Genomic DNA, 8,330 nt, shown 5'->3' with positions numbered 1-8,330 from the left:
TTTCTTCATGAGTGTAAATGTGTGGGTAGATCCAAAATAAAATGCTTAGCTCATCTCTTTTGTGTGGAGGAGAAGAAGACCAACACACTGCGTGTTGCATTGCAGTAGGCTCTTCGTTTGCTTCTAGGATATGTGAGTATCAGAACGTGTGCAGGACAGGACAGGACAGGACAGGACAGGATAGGATAGGAAATCTTTTTAACACGTGCAAATATTTGCAGATAATGCGTCCATTTTAAACAGTACATAGTTACACAATATACAATTCTTTTAATCATAGTTGTCAGCTGGCAGTTGTTTAAATGCACTAGCTCACACCTGGTTTTATGTGTAACTCAGGACTGCAGTCAGTGACTATACCGTGTAAAAATTACAGCGTTAGGGTGGAAATCTTTACTGGTATAAACTGACAAAGCTCTATTGATAGCCATGAAATGACAGCAACTAATAGCAGTAGACAACCTCATTTTAGCAGCCGCACAACTATCCTCTGGGAAGGGAAAGGAATAGTTCAAGCATGGAAGGGAAGATCGCAACTAAAAACCAAAGAGGAACAGAAGTGCAAGGTTCTAATAAGCAGATAAATTAGAAATGGATGTGCTATCCCTGACCCCATCACAGTCACAACATGGCAAAAGCCTGTTTTCCAAAAAAACCCAACCCTGTGAAGACGGCCCCAGAGTACACAGCTCAGCAGACTAATATAAACCACCGTCCATTTCATCTGGCATTAACACGAACTAAAATCGACCTCGGTTTACACTAATAGAGCAGGCTGTAACCTGTGGTGGCTGAGGAGCCTCTATAAACCCCATGGAGCAGTCCCGCAATGGGAGGGAGAGACTAAATGCTAACAGAGGGCCAGGGAGCACAGCTAAGGGCAGAACCCGTTTCAGTCCCCCAGGCTAAATATGCTTGCAAGGCTGAAATAGCCCAAAGCAGCAGGTTACTTAGTGCAGCACGCTAGTCGGGAGCAACGAGGAGCAGGAAGACCCTCCCCAGTTAATTCATACCTGCCTTTAAATTCATACCTGCTTACTCACTCAGAGGAGATAATAGAAAAGTGTGCAGATCCTTCCACGCATGCACGTAGGCATTTATGCCTGGTAGCAAAATCACCTTGTTAACATCCTTTTATAGAAATATAATTAGGAAATGTTCCTTGTTTAAAACACCAAACAAGATCTGAAAGGGCTGTGTTTCACATTTCAGTTTCTCACAGGGAAAATGTGCTAGGGAGATGATAAATAAAAAAATTGCATGCAGATGTGGTGAGGAAAAGGAATCGTAAAAGAAATCAGCACACTCCCCTAGCAACAAGCCAATATTATTTGGAAGAAAATGGAAACTGTATTCTGTGCTTGGAGCTAGGAGCCAAAGTAAATTATTACAATGGATCAAGAAATACATGGAATGAAAGAAAACAATATGAACAGATAGAGGTCTGGCTTATCCATGAGTATCACTGGAGGAAATAATGAAAATATGACCTTCCACACTGTCCACTGATTAAGTAATGAAATAAATCCAGTGTTCATTCCCTCTGGTTTTACCATTTCTTTGTTGTTTTACCTGTTGAATCCATTAAGTTTTTCCTTCCAATGAACAGCTTGGTCCTGTAAAGCCCTGAACTAAAATGGTCCCTTGAAAATTGGTGCAACAGGAGTTAATGAAGTTTCCCCAGCTATCAACAGTAGAAAATTTGGCACCACTATTTAACTTGCAGTATAAATATCCTTTAAATGCTGAAGATTTTCTGGATCAGATCAGATCAATGCTAAAAAGTCTTTTTTTTTTTTAATTTGCAGTATAAATTGCCTTGGTGCTAGTTTACATCATAATTACCTCAACTTATATAATATTTGGTATTCTTTCTGGAAGCAGAAAAGGTTTCAGCCCTTAGGTTCAGCACTTTACAGGGAACTGAGCAACCACTGCTTTGGTATCGGTCGAGCGTGCGAATTGGATACTTCTGAGCACAATTTTCCTAAGTTCTGCAAATAACCCTCTTCTCAAGCAAAAAGCAGCTCATGTAGGGGGTCTCCAAGTTGCATCTAACTTTGCCCCCACCTGTTAAAGATCACCATGAAATGATGTACCTCATGATACACAATTAATCTGTGGCTGATACTTAGGAGCAGTCTATTCATTAGGCCAATACTCCCAGGCTTTGCTTATTGTATCTTTTAGATAGACAAGAGTATCATTCACTCTGGAAAGGTTTAATGCATGAGCCTTGCTGTTAATTTCCAAGAGGCAGTCCCTAAACTAAAAATATGTTACCATACATTCCTGAACGATCCAACCTTTCCCCAGGCTTCCTTTACAAAAAGCCGTAAGCACAATGCTATACAAGAAGCAAAGATTCAAAGGGAAACACCAAAAGGAAGCTGAGCTGCAAAGTCAAAAATGAAAAGCCAGAAATAGGAAGTAAAAGAATCAGGAAAGTGAGATAGCAGCAAGGACTCCCCTTTGTATGATTTCTTTTCTTGTATCTTTTCAATGAATTGCTAATTACTCTTTGTTTCGACTGTAATGTAGCAAGTCAACTTTTCCCGGGTAAAAATAGATGCTTTGGGACATTTCCTACTTGCTGAAGGCAAGAAGTATTTACTTCCTTTCTCCAGGCAGCCGAGGTGGTATGCACAGAGCAGGGAAGGCTGGTTCCTCCCTACAGACCTCAGTAGCTGCCATAGAAATGACTGGATATCGTGGGGTTATCTCCAGAGAGTCGCAGGAACTAGTAGATGTTTTTTGTTTGAAGCATGTTACAAAAGTTTCTTAAAAGCCCAAGAAAGCCACATATCGTCCCTCTGCTTCAGGAAACTTACTTCTTTAAATAGAAAGCTCAGCTTGACCAAAGATTCACAGCCCAAACCAACACTTTCCCTTCACCTCCCACCATCTTATCAATAGCTCTGTCAGTAGCTGTCTTTTTGGTGAGACCTCTTGCTCCTAATAATCTAAAACAACCTGATTAAGGTAAACACTTTATGTTCACCTAGGAAAAGCCCCCTATAAATTCTCCACAGCTTTTCACAGGCACTGATTTCCAGGCATCTGCCAAAAAAGTGCCTTTCAGTAATGATTGCCTAACATTCAGTTTCTTAATGAATAAAAGAAAACAATATGTGAATGATGGTTTTTGCATGTTCTTCTTAGATGCTCAGGTGCAAATACTGTTCCCGAAGGGTATGCAGTTTTAATGCTGGCATAATCTGAAAGATATTTTGAATCTCTATATTTGATACAATTAACTGATGTAGGAATACATTAATTTCTTTATGGCTATGCAGCCTATAATGTCAACAGTTCACTACAAAATTGGAATAAAATACACCAGATTGCAACAAGCATTTTCATTAGTTTTGTCATGATATAAATGATAACACGACTTTCAATAAAATGACAAATATTGTGAATTTTATCCTTTGACTACTCACTGTAAATGACAATTGTATTCTGACGCCGGTATCATCCCGTGACAAATAAACCAAATTTCCAGTTGAGAAACACTGAATCTTGGCATCTATGCAGAATCTGGAAGTGCACCGTATGATTTTCAAACACTAGATATAAATTTCAGGACTGGCAAGGAAAGGACCACAGAAAGCATCCTTTTGCTTGTAATCCAACCTAATTTTGATCCATGCTTTAAGGAAAAAAAAAAACCATGCCATTTCTACAGACATTTTTTGAAATGAAACTATACCTCAAATATTAATGTGATTTCTTTTCATCTCTACTAAAGCATGCTTTTGAAAACCTTGTCACAAGTAAACTTTGCTATATTCTTATAACATTTTGTTAATGTTTTAGCTATGTTTTATATATAGATTAGATTTGATCAAGTGGCTATTTCCTATAATGAATCATGACAAAGCTATTAAAAGCTCAGCTCTTGCTGCACTCCCTGGGATGCTAACAAGAAAGTCTGTGATCATGTGTGTGTAAAAAAATTATTACTTGTCTGCGTTAGGGATAGGTGTCATCATAAGATAATATTTCCCTATGTTCTTTGTGATGTTGTCAGGATAATAACTTTTCCATTGGCAGAGAAAAACAATCTGAACTAACTCATTTTGATATGCAAAATGATCAAATTTTTATCAATCATCATATTTTAGGAAGAAATCGATCTTCCTTTCCTTAAATCTTTGAAGTCTAAGCGCTTTCCAGAATAATTAGATGATCCCAGCAAGGTTGTAAGAGGACTTCAGCATCTCCCAGGCAATAAACCTCCGGGGAAGAGCTGAAAGCAGTAAGGACACTGACGGGAGCAGACAAAGCATTTTCTGCAGTGTTGCATGCATTTTCTTTACTTGGAATGAGTGGCTGTTTTTATCCCTGCTTCTCCCTGCCACACAATCTCTTCACCTCAGCCTTAATCTTTGTTATCTTACTTTTTTTCAACCCTGACATTTTGGTCTCCTTGTTTAAAGGTCCTCTCGCTCTTCGCTTTCATTTTCATGCAGCTTACTTCTTCACGAGGCTACTTATGCCCACAAAATATACTCTAAAAAGCAGACTGGAGCACACATATTTCCCATCAGCCCATCTTTACAGCTTTCTCTTGATCACAGTCCTCCCACTCAATCCATCTTGTCTGTCTGTCTAGCTTTTTGAGACTTTGGGCTAACTGGTGCAGAGCTTTCTTCAGGCAGGAGATTTTTGCAGTTTGTCTTTGGGTATTTCCATGCTAAACACAATTAATATCCAGTTCAGTGAACAGGTTTGGACGTGACCTGTATGAATACCTTGGCTTCCATGCAAAAGGGATTCCAGACACTAGGATATCCTTGGCATTGTCTACAGAGAAGTCAAGGACTCCCAGAATAATGCGCTCAGCGGGATCTAGCACCATGCTGGGCAACAGGTCCATTTGTTTCCCCGTGGAATTAACAGGATTTTCATGTGTGCACATGCTTCCTATGTCCTTTGTCCTTTGCTTCATTAATCATATGTCTGTATTTTCAGATATCTGAATATATTTTTCATTATTTTTGTTTGGGGTGGGGGTGGAGGGGACAACATGTTGTGGGTGAACACAGACCCTGCTGAATAAATAGCTGTTTTGCCACTTATTTCAGTGGGGCCACAAGTTCACACAGTATTTTCAATGTGTTATGATCTCTTCTGCTGTGAAGAAACCAAAGCTAGTTCAAAGCTTTTTTTGTGGTTTTTATTCAAAGTAAGGAGAAGAATGTTTGCAAACAAGCTCTAATTAGAAAGCAATGAGGGGTAACAGCTGCATGTTGCTTGTGGTAAGTTTGCATTTCATTAAACAAAAAAACTGGCAGACAGCTTAGAATTATAAGCCATCATCCTAAAAAAAGCCAAATCACTTCAAAGCCTGTTTTAGCTCACAGCTCCATATTTTCTACACTCTTCATATATTGCTAAAAGTAAATAGGTCTTATAATCTGAGCAGTGTTACTAATGCAGATCACAGTCTTGTGTCCTTATGAAAAAAAATTGCCTTCTGCTTTGCTTCAGAGAGACCTAAGCACATTTGTGCCTAGCTAAAATTTTTTATATTTGTGCATAAAGTTGGGTTTAATCTAAAAATGGATTTTTTTTTAATCTGGTTAATTATATGAAATAAATTTTGAATCCAAAGTTGCAAATCTCATTGAAATGGATGTTTTCTTAATTCTCTAAAAATAAGAAAATAAAAGCTTAAGTATTGGCCCAATGTAACTAATATTCAACAGCAAGTAAATTGCATGAGAATAGATGAAAGCTACTTTAAATGGAACTTTCCAAAAATTTGATAATTTATATGCCTTTATATCAGTTCAACATATTTGAGAGAACTAAATAAAGGATGGCAAGTTTTATCACTTGTCTATTTTATTCATAGATCAACCTTAATTACTTGATTAAAAGCTTGATGTCAATTTTCAGTCATTTAATCAAACGTCCAAAAGCTTAATCCTTTAAGACAAATGTCTGAAAAAAATTTTAATTTGATTAAATGATTCAAAGCTGTAGCTCTTTTGCCAAATTATGAATCTGACAGACTGATTATAAGAGTTCTTCAAGTTGATATTTTCTCCTTCTCTTTCTCTGTCTTCTGGATTACTGGAGACCAATCCTGCATGATCTGAGATGCTTCCTGTCCCTGACAGAATAAACTGTTCAAGCAAGCAGGATCTTTAAGATGAAATAGTTTACATTCAGACAGACTTTCTTAGATGATTTAATTAAAATCAAATAGTTATTGCTCAGTACCAAGTGCTATGTACAGATTGCTCCCATGCTGTCAAGTATTTGAAAAGGCAGCTGGGGGGAAGGTCAGCCAGAAGTGGTTGTTTATAGTAGAAAACAGCTGCTGAAACTGTGGCACACAAGATATTCCCTGATACAGATCCCATGAGGTTAGTTTGGCCAGAAATGGGCAATAGTATCTTAAGTCATGGTTTTAGTGGCTTATTTTATTTTATAAAATGAAAAATATTTTTTCATTTTATAGAGCATCAGTAGTAAACAAGTAAGTCAATGCTCTACAACCAAAATAGAGGGTAAGGATATGTTTTTTTGTTTATTGCCTAAGATAAGCGCCTAAGACAGGACATGATGTTTGGCTGTGCCCATTTCTCCCTGCTGACATGCGTTTAGAGTGAAGCAGAAGTTTATGAAGGTAAATGAATACTCTTCAGGATAGCTAAGCTGGAACCAGCAACCGTGAGAAGAGAAACATCTGCCCCAGCACAGCTGGTGGAATAACAAACCCTTCAAAAAGTCACTGTCCTAGATCAGCGTATCAAAATTGGTAAGACTTACTTTGGCCCTGACCTCAGTAACTGGATGCAGGACAGACAAGGGAAGGGGGAGAGGCCTGGAAGAAAACACACTCTAAATATCTCATTAGAACTGAGTATATGTTTTTCATTATCTTATTATCAAATGTACTGTGTTACCTACTGCAGATATTCTCAATATTTTAGCACAATGCACCATCTGGTAAGATCAGCTCCACTGCTCTTAACACGGAATACACAATCAACTCTTCTTAATAATTCGGGGCTCTGATGTGCCCTCCCTGCCCAGTCTAGCTGTGGTGCTGCCTGGCTGGTTGCCTTTGCACGATTCACAGCTCCGCAAACTAGTTCAAGTGCAACAACCCATTTCTGCTCCTGTAGGAGTATGATCACCACTCCCTCGTTAGCTACTGAGGTGATAACTTACGAAGCTGCTGAATCCTGAATCATAAGCATCAGAGCCCTGAGTTCATTTTACTGTCAATGCCTCCTTTAGAAAACTTGCCATGAGAACCCATCCCTTGGAAATATTTCAGCAAGAAAACGAACAATGCAGCAGTATCAGTTAGTTTATCTTGTCTTTGTGTGTGCGAGATCTTTACTGCTGTAAATATAATTGCTGCCTCCAGATTACTCTTTTTATCATGATGTCTGTTATACATAGTAGGAATTCATTGACAAGATTAGGAAGGAGCACTTTGGAAGATGGTACCTTTCACTTCCTCCAGTGATGGGAAGCAGTGCAAGTTTCTCCACCATGCTCCATCAGCATGCCCTAACGTTCAGTTCAAAGAATACGTGTGCGCTTTGTGTGACCATTTGTTACTTGAGCTCTGCTAAGACCAGCACTAGGACAGGACTACAGGGTTTGGCACAGGGTGCACTTGCCCCAGAGTTTAAGCAGTGAAAGCCACATCATTGTCTGCATATTCAAATTCTCCGCACAGAGAGGTCAGTATTGCCATTTGAAAACGTCAGGGGTTTGCAAACAAACTAATCCACTGCTCCCCCTTCTTTTCAAGCATCTCCTTTCATCTGGTACTAAGGGGGCCTGAAGGCATGTTTTATGTGGCTTAAGCTACGACAGCCTGAGATACAGATATTCCAAGAAAGCTGGACACTACATTCTGATAGGTAATGTCCTCTACAGGATTTAAAGATAAACAAAGCTAGCAACCACATGCCATTTATTCATTTAAATGGAAACGGTTAATTAACAACTCATGACTAATATTTTTTCATGAAAGTAGCTATTAAGAGGGATTAAAATAATGGATTCTTTTTCATTTACTGATCTTGTCACTGTTTTAATTATTGCTTATCTTATTTTTTATGTATCACGTGACTGAAAAAAGGCTTAATAATCTATTGAAATAAAGGCTTTGTAAGAGTGTGTTAATAGGGCAAAAGATCTTGCTTTTTACAAACAAATCTACATAAAAATCAACCTTGTGAAACTCTACTAGTTAGGCAGTGAATCTCATCAGAGCCTTTGGAAGTGGCCAAGAGTTGCAAGTTTCTGTTTTACTTTTCTTTAAAACAAGGACTTTTTTTGCTCATCTTTCT

The sequence above is a fragment of the Struthio camelus genome, chromosome Z (genome assembly GCF_040807025.1).
Source record: "Struthio camelus isolate bStrCam1 chromosome Z, bStrCam1.hap1, whole genome shotgun sequence".
NCBI classification, from domain to species: domain Eukaryota; kingdom Metazoa; phylum Chordata; class Aves; order Struthioniformes; family Struthionidae; genus Struthio; species Struthio camelus.
The sequence above is the reverse complement of the archived record's forward strand: the minus strand, read 5'-3'. Positions refer to the sequence as shown.